The sequence below is a fragment of the Salminus brasiliensis genome, chromosome 17 (assembly GCF_030463535.1).
Source record: "Salminus brasiliensis chromosome 17, fSalBra1.hap2, whole genome shotgun sequence".
Taxonomy (NCBI): Eukaryota; Metazoa; Chordata; class Actinopteri; order Characiformes; family Bryconidae; genus Salminus; species Salminus brasiliensis.
This window is the reverse complement of record NC_132894.1, coordinates 29,372,771-29,393,247: the sequence shown is the minus strand read 5'-3', so window position 1 is coordinate 29,393,247 and position 20,477 is coordinate 29,372,771.

Here is a 20,477-nt window from a genome sequence, read left to right as displayed (position 1 = left end):
GTAATTATGTGCTAAAGCGCACCAGAGCTGGAGCTCCTCAGTCTTTAGATGAGTTGCAGTGGCTTGTATGCATGCTTACGTTTAAGCTCGAGCCAAGCTCTTCTAGACCTGAGATTAAACATGCCGTCAATAAAAGTTACAAATGTGTTACAAATGAGTACTAAGTATCAGAAACTTCATTTGGCGCAGTGTTTTAAATATAGGCTAGGGTTTAAAGGCTGTAACCCCTTTGTTCCACCCCCGAGAAAGAGGAGGAAGCCGAAATTAGCGTGAACCAATAAGGGCAAACTTCAGTTGCCAGGCAGATCTGCGGCAGGGGCTTTTCATCTCTCTCTCTCATTGGGTGAGCGTGTGTGGGAATGTGAAAAAAGCTCAGCCAAAAGAGGCACAAACCCAAAGACAGCGGTTTAATCACAGACAGTGGGAGAAAAGACGCGTGGACACTGCTGTTGGGGAGGACAGAAGTCGCCATTTAGGCTCGCACTTTCACAGTCAGCATTATCAGACATGAAACAACGTGGCCAAAATCAAGTAGTTAAGTATTAAAGTAAAAAAATCCCTGGTTCAGATGAAAGTCCATCAAAGTTTAGTTAATCGATGGTATTTTAAACAGATCGGCCGGTCACAAGCTGTCTCAGATTCGTCTGTCTTAAACTTGTATGTGATGTTAATGTTAGTTTTGCTCAAATAGGGGCGCTCTCACTTTAAAGACCTCACTGCTGGCTGTCGCTGGGATGAATTGGAGCCTTTGAAATTCCTCACATTCCTGCCTAGACACTTTCGAATACCGTATAACATGTAATATGGAGGCGCCGAGAGAAGAAAAGTTGCCTGTTGCTTCTTAAGGTTTAAACATTTGATCTGTTTTTTAATTACACACAGAATTGAGTCTCTGCACAGATGGCTTTGACATAAACACTAAAACGGGTAATGTCAAACTAAATACTAACTGTTTTATATATTTAGGAGTGTATATACATATATATATAGTATATATAGCAAAGTGGCAAGTTTCTTACACTGTAACAAAGCAGTTACAGAGCATGTCTAGGATTTCTAAAGTGAATAGTAATAAAGTTGTATTGTATCCTGTATTTTAGGCTATATATACACTGTTTTACATAACTGTTTATTTTCCAGCACTGTCTACATTTATCTCTTTAACTCATTGGAACTATCATTGATGGTATCAGGACCATCAGGATATACAATAACTTAAAATAAAAGTAAAATGAATTCACTTCGCATTGTTTTGTAGGTAAGCTTTTATATGCACTCATTGTAGAGGTTTCAGTATACAGATAATCAAATAATAATAATAAAAATGATAATAATATAAAGAAAAAGAATAAATGCTTGTATCAAATATCTTTTCGAGGTTTCTGGAGAGAAGCAAGATATAGAAGAAATATCTAATATATGTATATGCAAGTTGGGGGACAGAGAAAAAGAGAACAAAACCATACACAAACAAAAAAGAGAAGATAAAAACCAAACAAAGTCTTATTTTAAACTAACTATTTAAAGTGTCCATCTTAAAATGTGACTCAGTCTAAGCAAATGTCCTGATCACTGATTCTATAAGTTATTTATATTTTGTCTTTGTATGTTCGCCCTACACCTAGAAGAAAGGGCTACAGCATTGAGTCTTTGTTGAATGAAAGACCATGTGAGTTTTCGCCTTCGCTGCTCTTCCTACCATTACGGTAAAATGAATAGGAAGTTTTAAGGCCTTGCAAATGCTCCTTTCAGCAGACACTGTTCTCACATGTTCTCAATGTTTAAAAGACTCACATCATTGAATACAGAGCAATGTTTTATTTGTTCATAAAAAAGAACTGTTTTGCTACAATTGATCATTTCCTAAGAGGCCATTTGTGAGAAGCTGTTTTAATACATTCCTCTATGAACACCAAGCACCGGCACAGCACATGCGGAAAGTGAACCCAGATGATTCATTAAAACTCTTTTATTAATCAGTGAAGTTGTAAGGCTGTGTCATAAAGCCCGGCATTTCAGGCTGATAAGGTTATTAAAATATGTCAGAATAAAGTCTCAGGAATAAGTGAGGTGAGGGTGTAGGGTTGCTATTGAACTGGACTTTTTTTTCTCTTTATTTTGCGAGGACATTTTCAGAATGTCAGAAAAACAATGAACACAGTTAAAAAAGGTAAAACTGTCATGATTAACTGATTAAACTCAATGACTTAATAAAAAAATACACAAGAATTTACTTAACAATTAATTGCCTGTGATTACTTGTCAGTTTGTTTGCAAAAAGACACCTCAGCAGGCTGTTTCAATCCATTTCTATAATTAGAATGAATATAAAACCGGCAAGCAAAAACTGCAGTAAAAAGTAACAGGAAGTCATCAGTGGTTTCCAATTTCAGCAGCAAAACATCTTTTTAACATTCTGTTTAACTTAATGAAGAACTGGTTAGCCCATTCCGAATAATGGCTACAAGGAATACTTGGGATTCTAGAAAGAGAAGTTTAGAAATACGATTACAGTTTTAATATCATTTGTTGTGTAGATACTGTATATTACTATCGCTGCTGTCCAGTGAAAAACGTGTGTCTCCAAAATGGTGACTTAACAGGAAAAGACAAAAACGTTCTGAACTTTGAATGGAAGTCAATGTAAAATAAGAGTTTATTCCAAGTCATTTCGAGCATTTCTATCGTTACGTTTATACAGAATTATTTACACAGTGTAAAGAAGCAGCTACAGGGTTCAAATGATGGAGAAAATTAAAAACTGACAAAAATGGAGCTACATGTTTTTTGGACAGCAGTGAATTATGGGCTAGAGTTACACAGGCTTGGTCTTGACTTCTCTGTGCTCTCAAGTCACTGTATATAGATTTCTCTAATAATCATCGTCAAACAAAATCATCACCAAACAACGCATCTTACTGGAAAACAGCAAACAAATGGGAATCGGAACCAAAGCCTTCAACTATTGGCTTTCTTGAGGAAAGTGTTAAAAAAGCTCACGCATAAATTCACCAATGTATTTCAATATTAACTTCCAACAAGCAAACACTCAATGCACAAATGCATGTATGTATATATACACTGATCAGCCATAACATTAATGCCAAATAAGACAAGGCCTTATTAAAATGGCACCTGTCTAAGAGTGGGATCTACATATTAGGCAGGCAGTGAACGGTCAGTTTCTGAAGGTGATGTGTTGGGAGCAGGAAAAATGGCACATTGTGACAAGAATCTAAGTGTGACAGCTAGCAGACTGGGTCAGAAACATCAGGCAGGTCTTCTGGGGTCCAAGTGGTCCACGAAAAGACAACTGGTGAACCGGCGGCAAGTTAATGGGCACCAAAGGCTCATTCAGGCAATCCATGGAGGTCCCACCTCGCATTTTACAGGACCTAAAGGATCTGCTGTGCCAGATACCACAGGACATCTTCAGAGATCTTGTGGGGTCCATGCCTCGATTTGTCATAGATGTTTTGGTGGCATGAGGGGTTAAAATATTATGGCTAATTGGTGTATATATAATATTTAAGATATGTATATGTATAAAGTACTGATATAATCAACAGCCACAGTCCTTACCACCAGGTCACATTAAGGTGGAGGCTCAGACACGCAGTGCTTTCGGAATACATTTCAGGTGGGCATGCATGCCTATGTCGGAAAGTGAGGTGAGGGCATAATAAATAACTCTCTCTGGATACCCAGGGGGCAAGCAGTGGAACTCAGACCTGGAGAGAGCAGAGATTAGGAAACAAAAGGGCCGGGACAAAGGACAGTCCTCGTTTTCACGTTTCAAGCAGGGTGTCGGTCTAATTGCTCCTCCCCCAGCACCATCTTGCTTCTTTCAGCCCTAATTCTGACCCATTATGCGTATCGCAATCTCCATGTAAATGGAACGATTTGCACGTAGGAACACATCACGCAGGTTACCGTATGCAACACAACGAGTCTGCACCGCCTACTGCTTCCGTGCCCTGTACCAACTTCAGATGCAAAAACTCCAAACACCCACTGAGTGGACATAACCAGTTCCTGCTCTGTAAAGCTTCAGAACCCTGACTCTATTTTTAAGGAAATGGACAAAAGTTAAGAACGTCACACCTCAAATAGCTGCTACTACTGTCATAGATACCAATATCGAAACCACATAGGCAAGTACATTCGAGATTACTGACACAACCTAAGGCATGTGATCATTAGGCACACACAACCATTCAAAAGTTTGGATCACTGTCCATTACTATATGTATATAAATATATATATATATATATATATATATATACAATTTTATATACAGTCATTTATTGTATACATTTACTGCATTTAGCTGACACTCTTATCCAGAGCGACTTACAAGGTTACTCATATTACAGAAGTGGGCTAATGTAGCGTTAGGAGTCTCGCCCAAGGACTCCAAGGTGACTCCAAGGTGTAGGGCAGCATAGTAACCCAGACCAGGAATCAAACCCCACATGGCCCCACATGGTGTGGTAGCTCACTGGCCGGTAGTAGTGTTATCTGTTGCGCCACACCAACCATTCATGCACCTAACTACTTACCTACTCACATGGCAAGCCTTTTCCAGTGTACCAGGCCATGCTGTTTATTACCATGGTTGGCTAAAGAGAAAACATCTATTCAATGAACTTAATCAAAACCATGCTTCCAACATATTTTTTATATATTTTACCCTAGAAAGTTCTAAATGACATCTAACATGATTCAAATGACTTGTTTACAAAATGCATCATGACTTAGATGTTCTCCTGTGGAAAATGGCCTACACAAGGTTCCATATGTCTTGGGGTGTCATAAGACCTGCATAAAACTGTATATGGCCAGAGTAAAGTACCACTGGCTACAATGTATAATTTGTATTACAGTCTAATATATTAGTAACAACATGTCACCCAAACTGTTGGTTATCATTGTAGAGCGTTCTTCTTTGGAAGGGATAAAGAGCAGATCGACCAGACCTGCCACATACCAGTAAATATGTAGGCAGTCCACAGTTATGCAGTTACTCACCCACATAACATTGCCAGAGGCAAGCGATCAATTGTAACGGCTGTAAAGTGGCATCATTGCACTTTAAAGGACCATCAGCGGTCTAATTATGAGAGCATTACTTATATATCATTATATCATTTATCATTTTAGCATTACATTAATCCTTCCACCCAGCACTATACCAGCAGGGCCCTCTGACTCTACCTGTATTCTCTGTCCCCTCGTCTGTTCCATACTGCTTCTCGTTAAGCTCCTGCTGGTTGAGCTAAGCCCTCAGGTGTGCTGGTCACAAGCTTGTCCATTCTGTGACATTACCCATCCCCTCTAAAGCAGTTTTTTCATTGCACAAGGGACGGAACCAGGATGGGTCGTGGGATAATGGCTCTATAAGCTGAATATACCGGATACATAGTTGTAAAATCATTTAAAACACTCAAAAATCAAACAGCACACTTTCACACTCTTTACACCTAAACAATCATTGTCTTAATTATTATTTGTTACCCTGAAATATTACCTCATTAATCCAGAATGGCAGATGGTAGTGAACAAGATCATGTGACCTCCAGATTATCTATTAAATGATTTCATTTTACAAGATACACAGATGTACAATAATAGTATTTGATTAACTATGCAGTAGGGAATACATTTATTTAATTATTAAATTGTAGATATTTATAATATTTCTATTTCTTAAATATATCTATATATAGATGTCATGACTGACTAGGTCTGACAATGAGGGTGAACACTCACAGGGGATGGCTCGATGTGAGAGAGTTTATTAACAAAATAAACAGGGTAAACTGGAGGGAATCCTGGAGCCAGGCTAGCGTAAAGGGAATGAGCGGGAAGAGGAACGATAACCAAAACCAACAGGCCTGGGGAAACTAGGGAAAACTAAAGCTGCGCTCGTCAGGCGCTAGGGAACTTACGTGACGTGAAAACGAGAGTTGAGAGATCAGCTGCAGAACCCAACTGGCATGAGCAAGACAGACCTGGTAACGAGGCTCGCCCCTGAGCAGTACTAGCAACGTAATCCTGAAGAGAGAGAGCGTTTCTCTGGTGACCTCGAGGCTTCTTGGACGTTTGGCACACTGATGTTCAATATGTTTAATACATTCAGTCCTTTGAATACATACAGTACCTTGAATACATACAATACATACAAAAGGTAGCTAGCTATAGCCCCTTAAATACCTCAGCCTAAGGTGAAACGTATTAACAAAACCAGACTCTAACAATGAACATGAATCAAACACACATGGCGTAAAACAGAGTCCGTGAAGCTAGACCAGAACGTGAATGTCAAAACAAGAGTCCTCATAAGAGCCTGTGGGCCATGGCTCGGGACCGCCCCCTGGGGCGGGCACGGCGACGTGGAACTGACAATAGGCATTGTACGTTGAAAAACGACACCATTGTAGCTGTTTTTATTCTCCATCATTTGAATCCTGTAGCTATTCTGTATACTGTCTAAATAATTTTGGGTGAATAGACCAATAGATAACATAGATAGACTATTAATTCATATGGTAAAAAGAAGATCCCCCAGAATGGATCCCTGTGGTACACCTTTAGCAATCATCGAGGGCATAGACTTGAACCCCTTTGACTGCAAAAGCCATGTTCTGCCAGATACATACTTTTCAAACCAGAAGATAGTAGGACCTCTCTTTGCCCTCCTCGTGGCATGGTTTCCACAAGACGTTGGAAATATTCCTTTCAGATCACATTCAAAAGATGTTCAACAGGACTCAAATTCAGATCTGGGGAGGCCACTGAAGAACAGTGAACTCATTGTCATGTCTGTGAAACCAGTTTGAGAAGACTCTTGCTTTGTGACAAGGTGTGTTATCATGCTGGAAATAGTTGTTAGAAGAGATGCTCATGGTCTACAACAATGAAGAACAGTGAAGAAACCTGAAGAAGCAGACTGAGACAAAGCTATGCGATTGATGTGGAGGTTTGGTTTCTCAAGGACTCCATCAAGAGCCACCAGGGAGGCTCCTCTGCTCATAGCCATAGCCCACGGTTGAATGAGGCCTGAGTTGCGATGTCTCTGAAATCATAAATCCTGGTCCCTGGAAATGGCCCCCCCAAGTACCCCCTCCAACCCATCTGACGATAAATCACAGCTCTATAATGGAAAACCAACTACGCAGGGAGTGGTAAAGCACCATGTAACAGGTATTGAAGATTAATGGCTGGCTTTGCAATATTTCGCCAACGGCTATCTGCCCAGCCCCCAGAAGGTGCGCGTTTGGACATTTGGGGTAATGACCAGAGTTCAAAGAGAATCATCCTTCCATCTTATCATATTCACTGTCAGTGGTTTCAGAGGAATGGCTAGCACTGAAAAGCAGAGGCTGAGATCTTAAGCTATAATATGATTTGTCCAGAAGATCTCGGTGATTTAATGTGCGGGATCTTACCTCCTTTTACACCTGCCGTCGTCTTTCATGAACATTTTTTAAACACTTTTCCGGAACTACACAGTGAACTTTCATCTTCCACCCCCTTTTATGAGCCACAGTGGACTCTTTGAGACCCTTTGCCCCTGAAACTCTATTGTGTGGGCATCCATCGCTTCCAAAGCCAGTGCATTCTCTTCCAATAGTCATCTTTTATCCCACTAATGGCGATGAAGATAAATGTGGTGCCAAATGAAGGTAAATGGACGCCCCCACCCCACCCCAAACACTCACACACACAGACACACAGGCAAGATCACTCGGACCCTGAACAGCAGGCTCCTCACTTTCAAAAGAGACAAATGGATTAGAAGTTTTCAAGTTGTCCCTCTCTCTGCTTTCTGGTTTCATTTATATCCGTTTGATGGTGTGAAAGAATAAAGCAATAAGCTACAAGAGGCTTACAGTCATTTTTATAGACGCACTGCTGTGGGAATTGTGGGCTGATGCCTATATGTGACTTTGTGCATGCACATATCCATCAATATCAATACATACATATTTATAAAAAGCCGAAATTGGGACTAAATCCTTATAAATTGAGATTACAGATATATAAGTCTGGAGTTCAATAAAGAAATCATTAAACATAAGTCTGAAATATCAGTCAAATCTAAATATCTGTCATAATTTTTATAGCAATAACCAAAATGATTCGAAAATTACTATGCATCCCTAGTCACTTTACCTCGGATAATGGGTCATCTTACATACATTGTAGAGCTTTTATATAACAGTGACAAAATGTAATATAATCAAACACACCAATTCTAAATAAAACAATTACAATAACCTGACATTTTCTGTTTTACCTTTACTGTGATTAAACAACAACAACAAAAAAAAACACTGATCTGAACTGTGCTCAACATGAGCCTCCACATGCACTCAAAAAACATCCAACAATAAAGGTAGCCTTGTGTATTCTTTAAAAAGTTATTTGGGATGGAATCACAGTTTTTTATAATGATAGCGTTTGTTTGTGTTTGGTTGGTGTGCTCTGTCAAAAAGGGTTTTATATAGGACAGAAGACTGGTAGCAACATTAGAACCCTTTTGTTTAAATCCATATTCTTAAAGGGTCTATGTAGATTCATCTGTAGTGTTTTACCACTGTTTTAAGGATCCAAATGACTATTTGAATTGTTCATGGCTCTATATAGATCCAACTGGCTTCAGTAAAGAAACTTTGAGGAATGCTTTTAAGAAAACATGGGTAAAACACAAAAAATGCTGATTCTATTCTGCTGATTTGTTTTACAATGCCCAAAGTGGACATGCAGGCGTCGTAACTCCTGCCGCGACAGGTTTAAATGTTTTAAAGAGGCCATCAACAAAGTCTCTGAATAGATCGGCAGCAAGACGTTTGGTTTGAGAAGGGTTAATTAATAACTTACCGCATTCATGCAGAGTTCAGCTGATGTGTGTGGTCATTCAGTAGGTTCGAAAAGTCTGAGACAGTGGGATTTAGTCATTAAAACCTGAAATTAACAGACGGTTTTAGACAAATGCGAACAAATGCAACCAACTCATTTGGTCCATGTTCCATAACTTATCTAGTTGTTTGATTGTTGAAAATGTTCACTTTGATTCAATTAGCCAAGTCTTTTAGGAATGGAACGTTTGTTTGTTTTTGAGTGTGCGGTTGGTATACTCTGGTTTTAAGCAAAAAAAAGGTTCTATATAGACCTGAAAGAGGGTTCTCTGAATTGTAACAACAGCACTGTAAACACTGATTCTATTTACAACCATTCCACTATATTATACTACAGTACTATAGAACCATTGTCTGGTTTTCTACCAATTAAAAGATCTTTTTAACCAGAAAAACATCTATATGGCTGGTCATGCATAAAGGTGCATGAAGTGGTTATTGAGTGGTGCCATAGCAGAACCACTTTTTGGTCTATAAAGAACCAACCATGTTTGTATTCGAGATGTGTGAGTGTAAAGACCCTTTAAATTCATATCCAAACTTTACATCAAGTGATGGTTCTTTAGGCCTCATTGCACATTCATCCCCATACATCTCTTTTTGTTCTTTATGGAACCAAAAGTGGTTGTTCTATGACATGACTAAAACCATTTAAAAGACCTTTGTTTTTAAGAGTCTATATAGAACCATGGCAAATCCTAGAGCCATTTGAGTGCTTCAATGGTTCTTTGCTGGTTAAATAATTTCTAAAAGAAAAGCATATTGTAGAGTAAATGGGTTCTATGTAGCATGAAAAGAGTTCTAATGTAGAACAACATTAGAACTCTTTTCAAGAGTCTAAGAAAAATTTTCCAATAAACTGTATAGTACTGGAAAGGTTGTTTTTTTGGCTTTTCGGCAGCTCTATGGAACTATTCTACCAGAAAGAACCCTCTACCAGATGTTTTCCACCACTGTCATTAACTATATAACCTGGCAAAGAACAATAGGACCTTTTCAAGCACTTTTATTTTTAAGAGTGAGGTTCTCTACAGAAGCACTGATTTAGGTAAAGAACCCCATGTCTGTGTATATATTGAGTGTTCTAGATTTCAGAACCGGAAGCATCCGTTTTATAATCGTGCTTCTGTCTTTCTAAGTCTGACATTTGATGGCATTTTCTTAAGCCATAACTGACTTCAGAACACGAGCTCAGAAATAGCGCGCAGACCGAAAGAGTGTGACGGCTTGTGAAGAAGCCCGTCTGACGTTGTGCAGTTCCACAGGGGCCTTCAAGGAAGCCTCTATTCAGAGCTTCGGACATCAGCACCACTCAACAAAGACATACTGTACGGGCTGAGGGAAGAGAAAAGGTCAGGAGGTCAGCCCCTTTCTCCGCAGCACTGTGTCAATTAGCACACATAGAGGCCGCATTATCCGACCACCATTCTCTGACACTAGAATCATCCAGTGGTTCAAGGGCCAAAAATTGCACTCATGCAGATCGGCCGTAGTTAGACGACATTGCACTTGTTTCGGCCTCTGACACGCTGAGGAATGCGACTCGGTATGCATGCATAATCGCATGTCTCAAGCCTGTTGTTGGTGGACGGGTTCTGGCGGGGCTGCTCAGAGTCTCCCTGCAACACACAGCGCTCTTCGTTCCTTTCAAGATCAGATCTAACACACAATGCTCCATCCTCCTGGTCTGAACGCTTGACTATGAGATTAGGACCAGAGGGCCTCTTCAAAGAAGGCTTTTGTTTTGCCGAAGCGGCCTTTCGCTTCAGGCCAGTTACCCCCAAAACTTTACACTACACAATGCTAATTCCTCTGTATTTACAAACCAAATACACAAGCAAGAACGTCTGAGTTCCACATGAGAAGACACCGTCGCAGACCAGCCAGCCTGCAAACACTGCAGGCCTACTGACAGTTAACTACACTGTCTTAAAGAAAGCATGTACAAATATGTGGCAACCCTTCAGAGCTAATTTGGAAAATAACCCAATAGTCCACAGCTCAAGTGATGTCTCTCAACTGTCTCGTTTACAGTCCAACTAAAAGCTAAAAGCGGGGTTTATTTTGCACTGCTGAAATGCTGTTCGAATTCTGGCTAGCAGTGGATCAAGGCCAGCTAGAATGCAAGGCTTAAGGAGAAAGTGCACGTATATGTGGGTGTACATATGTTTGGGCTACATTAAACCTTTAGGACTGCCACGATTACTTGATTACTCACACAGTGTCTTTTCAGTGGGTTAACAACAGTTATAGACTTGATGGAGTTTTTTGCCACTTTGTCATTTTTGATAACCTCTTAAATCTTTATTTATCTTTATTCCCTTTGAAATGATGTCAAAAAGCTTGAGTCTGTTTAATTTTCAGACCACCAGGTCAAAAGTAAAGGTTATTTAGGGCTATATTTTTTGTAGATCAAATATGGAGGCTAGAGTGGTGGCATTACAGACATTGGCTAATGGGTGGAAACTTCTTGACATTAAGGTTGTGGATAAAATGCAATGCCATTTTTTGCCAATTTTCCGCCTCAATTTTGGATAGTCAATTACCAACCCTACTCGTTAGTACTCTCCACTATCACATGTTATGCTCATGACACTGGGAGGGTGAGGACTGACACATGCCTCCTCCTCTGACACATGCGCATCCAGCTACCACCTTTTTTTGAACTTCCACTGATGCAATGTCAGCAGGCAACCAACGCGCTCAGAGGAAAGCGCTGGGTACCCAGAGAGAGCAAGGCCAATTGTGCTCCCTCTGGCTTCGACTGCTGGTGCCAGGCACCATGATCTTTGGGTGACAGTGGAGAATGCGATGGAATTTAATATTTATAAATATAGTAATATATATAACATAAATACACAATTTGGGGTATACCATTAGTACTACAGCTGTGTACCCTTCAACTGTGAGCAGCTGTAATCCCAAATGTTGTATTTTTTTTAATATATTATTATATTTATAAATATTACTTTCTGAGTTCGAATTGCTCACAATGGTGGTGAATGGAACCAGATGTCTGAAGAGTTGACACCTCTAAAAGCCATATTACAGAAACTGGAAAACGAATTAGTTAATTAGTTAGTTAATGCACGCAGGTAGTCGTATGCTTAATTGAAATCTGTCTGTTTCACACCACCCAGCCCTATTCTTTAATTGGGGGGGGGCATTCTCACACTAAGTCCATCTGCAGCTTTGAAGTCCTGACTCCTCTTCATATCCCTGATATGTGCTAGAATAGGGACAGAGAGCGAGGGGTGGGGGGGCTTGCAATACCAGACACAAAGTTTAAGGGGGTGCTCTTTCACGGCATCAAAATTTGCCCCTCCTGCCCCCAAGAAAACGCATCAAAAAAAAGAGAGAGAGAAACAGAGGAAAGAGCGAGCAGAGAGAGAAAAAAAGTTCCCCCACTGAAAGAGTCCCTTTCTCAAGCCAGGGTGGCACCACAATGGCCCATGAAAAGATGGATAGAGCAATTGTCCTGTTTAGTGATCCGCAAATGGGGGAGAGCTGGGGCTCCTCAGGCAGTGCAGGGGTGGCCTGAGTCGGCCCTTCACTCACTTCGCTTCAGGAACGGGGGAGGGAGAGATAGCGAGAGACAGAGAGAGAAAGAGACAGAAAGAGAGAGGGTCCAAAGGCACTGAGCAGAGGAAAAGACTCTGCGGGACAATGGGGGTCCCTGGAAGAGGCGACAGATCACCAGGGGCCCTAAATGCAACAAGGCTCCGGCTGCCGAGGGCCAACCGTAAGGGGGCCAAACCAAGTGGAAAAAAACCAACACTTCCTCTGAGGCTTTACCCAGTCTCTTTCTGTAGTACTGATGGGAGATGATTTTGGGTGGCTTTGAACCCTGGTGGGCATCATATTTATTCCATGCTCATTCAATTCATTTCACCTTGACTAGCCCAACTGGGAACCAAAAAGGGTTGTCCTCGGGTTCTATGTTGGCCCCGCATATGGATGCCCACCAGGGTTGGTGATTGAACCAGGGGGGTTAAACATGGGCCACATCTGGGTTGTGCACTGCATAGAAGGCCTAGATGTGACCAAGATTAAGGTGAGTTGTAACAATTTTGGAAGCCCAACTGGGTCCCAGTAAAAACGCATGTACACACCCACAAACTCATGTCCACCTGGATGGAACCCACCTAGCCCACGTTTCACACATGAGGATGCTGGTTGGGTAATTTCATATATATGACATGATATGCACCCTTTACACATCAATAGGAGCTTTCTTAGGGACCAAGAGCAGCTCTTCCATGGCACTGCTTGCAGTATTAGTTTCTGGAGTGTAAGTACACAACTTACACAACGTTACTTTCATAGCAGTCGCCAAATCATTTTCATCATCATATTGATATTTACTGACTAATAAGATTAATAACTGAATAATGGGCCTGTAATTTAAAGGGTTATGCTCTAAATCTTTCTTTCTGTCTCTCTCTCACACACACACACAGACCATATTTACACATGTGCTAAAGGGGCTCTGATTGATCAGGCTGCACCATTCTTCTAGCCGGGGTTGGCACCGTTCACTTTTCTCCAGGAATGTTGTTTACGTTGTCAGCGCAGAAAAGGGCAGATGGAGAATTAAAACATTCAAAGCCAATTAGAATGGAGGAATGCCATCATCCATCTTGTTTTCCAGTCACTCCGACAATGCCACGGTGGCCCTAAATGAGAATCCCATTTGCATGTGGTGGTTTAAATGTATTACAACTTGTAATAGTGTTGCCACGCTGAGGTTATCTCTTATGCTCTTATGAAAGGATCTGTATGTGGGTCTACACGCCAATTCCTCACTCTCAGCTACATGACAGGTATATCAGGGGCATCAGAATGATGGTAAAACTTTGTATTTGCGAAATATTGACTTTATAGGAACAGGAACAAACACATGTTATGCTTTAATGTAAGTTAAATTACGAATGTTTTAATCCAAAGATGGTCATGCGTCAGTTCTACTGGCCCATTCGTTATGAAACTTGCTAGGGAATGTTTGAGCTACAAGGAACTGATCAGACAGACATGATAGTTAACATATGAGTCATGCACTGGAATGAGAGTTTTCAGTGCTGCTGTATCTTCTATACCCTAATGAGGTTCCATGCTGCCTTTATTGTTGGATGGCCATAGGAGAGAGTTGGATACTGGGGAGGCTAGGTCCAGCTACATATTTGTTTTAAATTAAGGGTATTAAAAAGAGTTTATCCTGCTTTTGTTTGAGTAACTGTCTTTACTAGCCAGGGAAGGCTCACTATTTTGGAGAATTGCAACAAAGATTTGATTGCGATCAGCGACAAGACCATTAGTGAGGTGTAAATACTGGATGATCACCGCCACATCTCATCCTTGACTCCCCAGCTCCTTCCAAAAGCATTGGCTGGTGCACCACCATCATCACTTCCATAAAACACAGTTCCACTGCTCCACACCTCAATGCTGTGGTGCTTAATACCCCTCTAGACACAAACCTGGCATTAGGCATGGTGTCAAAAGTTTCCGGTCAGTGGTTTTGCTCCAGAAAGTCTTATTGTACTGGCAATTCTACTTCACTACAGCCACTAGACAAGCTGTGTGTGTGCATTTGCACATTTGTGTCAGTAATGCATGCAATTTGAAGTATCTGAATGAATGAATGTATCATGTCATAAAACCTTGTGCTGATAAAATGGCAGCTTGAGCAACTTTCTTTCAAGTCTCTTTCTAAGTTCTTGAAATGAAACTCATCCACATGACGATGAAACAGGACAACCACGGTGGCTCTCAAACGTGGTCCTGGGGGACGCCCTGGCCCTTTTTGCGCATTTTAGTGTTTATCCTGGTCCCAGCATACCTGATCCAGCCAATCAGCTTTTTAACAAGCCCTTCCTAAGTTGAAGGTGGTGTGGTACCTGGTGATACAGGACATACAGGGCTTACGATTTACTTTATTGCGATATATTGCGATACTGTCAGCATACTGTCAGCAAGGCGATATAAAATGTCGTAAATGATTATATTCAATGAATAGTTAAAATTCAATATTGATGTATTTAAGCCAATAATTACAAATCAGTACTGTGTTTCTGAGAATCGCAAAATATATATATTGCAATACCTCGATATACCAATATTTTCTGGTCCTTGAGAATCATGTTACATCATCTGGATTTACTTTACAATTTTAAAATGCCCCCATATCTCATTTACAAATATGGCTTTCTAAAGAACCGTCCACTGAAATGTTCTTCATAGGGCCAAAAGTGGTTCCACTATGGCTTCGCCCAAGAAAAAACGTCTTGGCTCTTTATTTTGAAGGGGTCCGACTGAATTCTTGCCAAAAGAAAGTGCATGGGTTAACAACAGCTGGCCAAAACTTGTGGAGCCACAGCAAACTAACAGAAAATCAGCCGATGCTTTGATCCGTCCAGTTTGGCTCCAACAAAAATAAGAAGCCTGGAATCCTCGACTTCGGAAACATCCATCTTTGTATTAATTACTTGGGCAGATCCACCATCATTCTGCAACATACATCAGCTGTCAGCGAGAGCGACAATTCAGCCACGATTCAAACGCCTCTCTTTTCTCTTCGCTAATCAAAACCGAACTGTCAAATCCCGCACAAAGCTCCGGCCTGATGCTAAATGAACAATGGCGTGTTATACATATTTATCTCCTGCGATGGCACAGTTGACCCGCGGCTCTGCTCTGGCTGGAGCGTCCCGCACCCCTCTGAGGCCTTTTCTCACGGACTATCTCCAAGCTGCCAGTCCCTGGCTCATTTGCCTCTGAATGCCCTTCTAACCCGGCTTTCCCCTGCGCGGAGGTACACACTTACAAAGAGGACTCACTTTCTGACATGCTGACACACACCCACACCCTCACTGTATGAGCATGCTGAGGAGGTGTGTGTGTGTGTGTGTGCGTATGGAGGGGGGTTGGGAACTGTTGCCCTGTTATCACCTGCTCCTTTTCTCTACAGTTATTTGTATGTACTTCTCAAAAGCTGTCAGCCTGGCCCCAGGTGATCTGATAAATCTTTACAACTCTCTCTATTTGCACCCCTCCAGACCCCAACCCCCCCCCCCCCAATATCTCAAGTGCCTCTCAGTCTCCACACTGTATTTGCATACATAATTCTGCCGCCAGTTTCGAGTTACACAATGGAAGTAAAGCTAACCATACACCAAACAATATCGGCCAGAGATGACAGCTTTAACCCCTGACAAAAGCCTTCAATGTCTAATTATTCTATGTATAATTATGGGTTAATTATTGCAGGGGTCATTGAAAGTTGTTGCAGATTCTAAATTGGCACCATGACTGTGGTGAATATATTTATAATAATTTGAATTTTAAATTATTGTATAATAATAAAATAATAGAACAAAAGTGTCGAGCACACAGCCTGCAACTGCTTTGCTGGATATTGGTTCATATTTTATAAGCTTTATATAATTTTGGTCTGTTTTAGTTCTCTTTTCTGTCCTTTTATTTATCCTTTTATTGTTTAATTACTGCTTACCTACCAATACCGTACCATACCAAATTGTTTCCATTCTTATATTTAGTTATTATCTATTTTTTATTATGCTTTATAGTTTGCTCATATTCAGTCTCTATGTTTAAATTTCATTATTGCATTTGAACAACTTATTTTGTTGTATATCTTATTTTCAACATTTTATAATCTGTATTTTATTGATCAGCTAAGCTGCAATGTAAATTCACTTTCCATTTTTCTTCTTCATACTCAAAAATCAAAAATTCAAATTAAAAAATTTCAAAATGAACGGACCAATAGAAATGTCCCAAAATCACACTGCCGTCCACTCAGGCTGTAAAGTTGCCATTTTGATGTTAATGCACAACAGCATTAACATTTAATTGCATAATTTACATTTGAACAGTAAAGCAAAGCAAAAGTATTAACTCTAAGAAATGCTATCTCAATTTCTGCAGTTTTCACCTTTTAACAGTTCTTTATATTGTGTCATAAATCATTCCATAATGAATTGACCAATAAAAATGGAAACTCCTTACTTGGAATGACTTTTCAAAGTTGCCATTTTGGAGATTGCACACTTTTTTCTGCAACAGTGAAAATATGTAATTACATAACTACATTTGAACAGTGTAGCAAAACACAAGTATTAACTAAAAAAAAATAGTTTCCAAGGGTACAATTAAACATATCTATCATTTATTTATATATGTCTTATAGATTGTGAAGTAATAAGGAAATTAAAAAAGAAAGAAAGAAAGAATGTCATACTAATGCATATGTACACACCACTGCTTTTGCAGCAAAAGAATAAAACTTCCATATCCATTTTTGAAGATTTTCAGTTCTTCTTTATATTCTGTCAAAATGGCATGATAAATGTCTTGAAATAATATTAAGAATAAAATATTTTTACATTGATTTTCACTGAACGTTAAGAAAGTTACTATTTTGGGCAGTTTTAATGTATTTTAAAAGCAATGACATGTACATACACATTAGAATGACATTATGCATTTTTTAATCACTTCATTACTCCATCTATCAGAAAAATATACCACCCCAAAAACTATGGTAAGTTATTTATATAGGCACTATATAGATATATTTAATAGACACTGATTTTGATTTATAATCAATATTTTATGATTTACAGAACCAATACAAATAAATATCAAATACAATAAAACTGTGATATGTGTGTGTGTCAATGCAGTAGCTTCTCCAGCTTTTCCAACCTCTCCTTGATGACGCCCAGAGTTTGGAGATGCTGTGTAATATCTGCTTTAACTAATCAATCTTACATTAAAATATACTTCACTGAGCTGCATCTGAGGGGAAGAGCAAATCAGCTTGGCGATTTACCGTTGCTGTCTGGCAAAAAACTTGTACATCCATTTTTGCTGTTGATTATTTTTCACTTAATCTGGGCATTTGTTTTTTAATGATAAATGGACCAATTGAAATGCTCCAAAAGTTGCTATTTTGGAGCTACGAGGTGACCAACGGTATGTAACAAGCATCAATACTGTACAAGAAAGCAGACGTAGAAGGAACAAGAAGGAACGTTCAGGCATATAGTTTGGTCATTTTTACAGATACACAGATGAGTATAGCATCAAAATGACACAACAAAACTGACTAAATAAATGAACTGAAAATATTCTCATGGTCAGGCTTATTAGGAGTTCCATAGTTTAACACATGGTTCTTAGGAGTTACAGTTAAGGATGAGCATCATTTCTAATTAAGGAACCCACCAGGAATCTTTCTAACCCCCAAACTCTAAAGAGGTCCGTCAGACGTCTTACTTGTTTACCCTTAAGATAGAATCTAAGTCTTTGTAAAGACATTTGGTCCTTTATCAGGGTCGTCCCTGTAGAGGGAGGCCTGACTCTTTTCGTTACTTTTTTTACATTTGCTGTCGCCATTTAAAAGTTTTATGGCTAATTTGCCATAGGAATTCTGGGCTGACAGTCAATATTGTTTATGCACATTCCCTGTATGTTCAAATGTTTGTGGACACTCCTTCTAATGAATGCATTTAGCCAATTTAACTTGCTCCCATTGCTGATGTGCAAATGCACACACACACACACACACACACACAGCTTGCCTAGTCCCTGTAGAGAAGTACTGCCAATAAACATGAACCCGTGGGCACCTGCCTAATGCCAGGCGTGGGCTATAGGGGTATAAATCCCTCCCAGCATTGAGCTGTGGAGCAGTAAAAGAACTGTGTTCTCTGGAATGATGGTTGGCGCGGCATCCAATACTTTTGGGATTGGGGGTTCCTGACCTCACTCACACTCTTGCCACTGAATGCAGTAAAATCCTTACAGCAATGCTTCAAAATCTACTTAGAAAGCATTCTTCCTGGTACAGTAGAGATGCTAGCAAACTCTTTTCAATACCCTTGATTTTGGAAGAAACAACGAATGAGCATGTGTCCCAATACTTTTGTCCATATAGTGTATGTGCTTTTCCAGTACAATGAAGGAGTTATTGCACGTCGGTTTGAAACATGGGTCAAACGTAATCTTCTGTCTGATGGTATCTGCTGATATGTGCTGATTCCTAGTTTTTAACACTGACTGCCTTTGAGGAGCCATGCAAACTCGGTGATGTCACGCAGTCCTACTGCACATGCATACCAGTAATTCAGTGTCACATCACAACCCCAGCTTGTAAGAGAGGCTGGAGACTACCCCGGCAAATCTGCTTCAATTTAGAGCCATCTACAAAATCTAAAGAGCCCTTCAACCAGGTTAACAACCATTTAAGATGGTCATTTTTTAAAAGAACCCTTTAAAAAAGTGTGCAGTGTGTAGAAGCAGGGCTTCCATCTCTCAGAGGCTGCTTTAAATGTTCTGCAGGCCTCTTTCATTGAGATTCAGCGTGAGTGTGGATTCCCCCGCACGGCTCAGGAAATCCAATCCGCCGCGGCCTGCCCCGGAGCGCATGCAGAGCCGGGGAGCAAACGAGGCTGCAGGCTTTTGCCTGACCTCTTACAAATATGCTGATGTGCTCGCGGCACGTTCCGGGACACGCCATTTGCATAACTTTGCATGAGTTTTGCCTTGGCTGCCTGGAAAGAACACAGCTCGTTCCTTTCTGCAGATAACAAGTGCTTGTGTAACTAACCATGTGAAAAGTGCTGGAAAAGTACTGGGATTCCCGCTGCAGGAGATACTGTGATTAATAGGATCAGGTCGGGTCACGCCAGTGCATCGAAAGAATCCGTATTTGAATTTCATGTTAATGATTATTATGGAATGAAACACTCGTCGTAAAGCAAGCAAAGAGCGGTTTACACGGCATGTAAAGTAAAATGGTTAATCTGTAAAAATATGCAAGTGAAATCAGGAAGACAGCAACTAATAGCAGATAGGTTGTGGGAGGGTAGCGGAAGAGCAGCGGCTGATGTGCTTTCGATTCTGTTTCCGTGGATAAATACAAACAGTAACACCCAAATCAATGAGTTTAAATTAAAAAAAAAGGAAGTTTGCTTTTCAGATAGCAGTTACCGGCTTTGAAAACACCTTGTTTGGCTTGGTGTTTACAGTCACATCAGTCATATGTCAGGTACAGGTGCCATTGATAAGCTGGTGGAAGAGCTAATATACACTATGAGTCATGCGCCACTTTACTCAGAACTGTGCCAGCGCCGGGGTTTGGGATGAACGGTAATTACCAGGATGCTCAGGTGAGGCGTGGCTGCTCCTCAGGCCAAGGCCTGCATCTGCTCACATCGTTAGCAGCCTCCCCGTGTTGACACAGGAACAAGACGCATGCTTTCAGTTTGTTCGTGGAACATTCCACGTCATGGCAGGACAACTGGCACAATTCCCCTCATTTCCAGAGCAAATGCAGATGTAAACAGAATGGCAGGAATCGTTCCTAAAGGGGTCAGGATCTGTGATACGCAGAAAGGGAACATGTAGCAATTTAGCCTTTTCTCTGTTCGCCAGGAGCAGCATCAAATACAGTCATCAAATAGTGCCATCATAATCTGAAGGAATAGTTTCTACAACAGCTTAAACTCTGGGTGTGGTTGGTATAA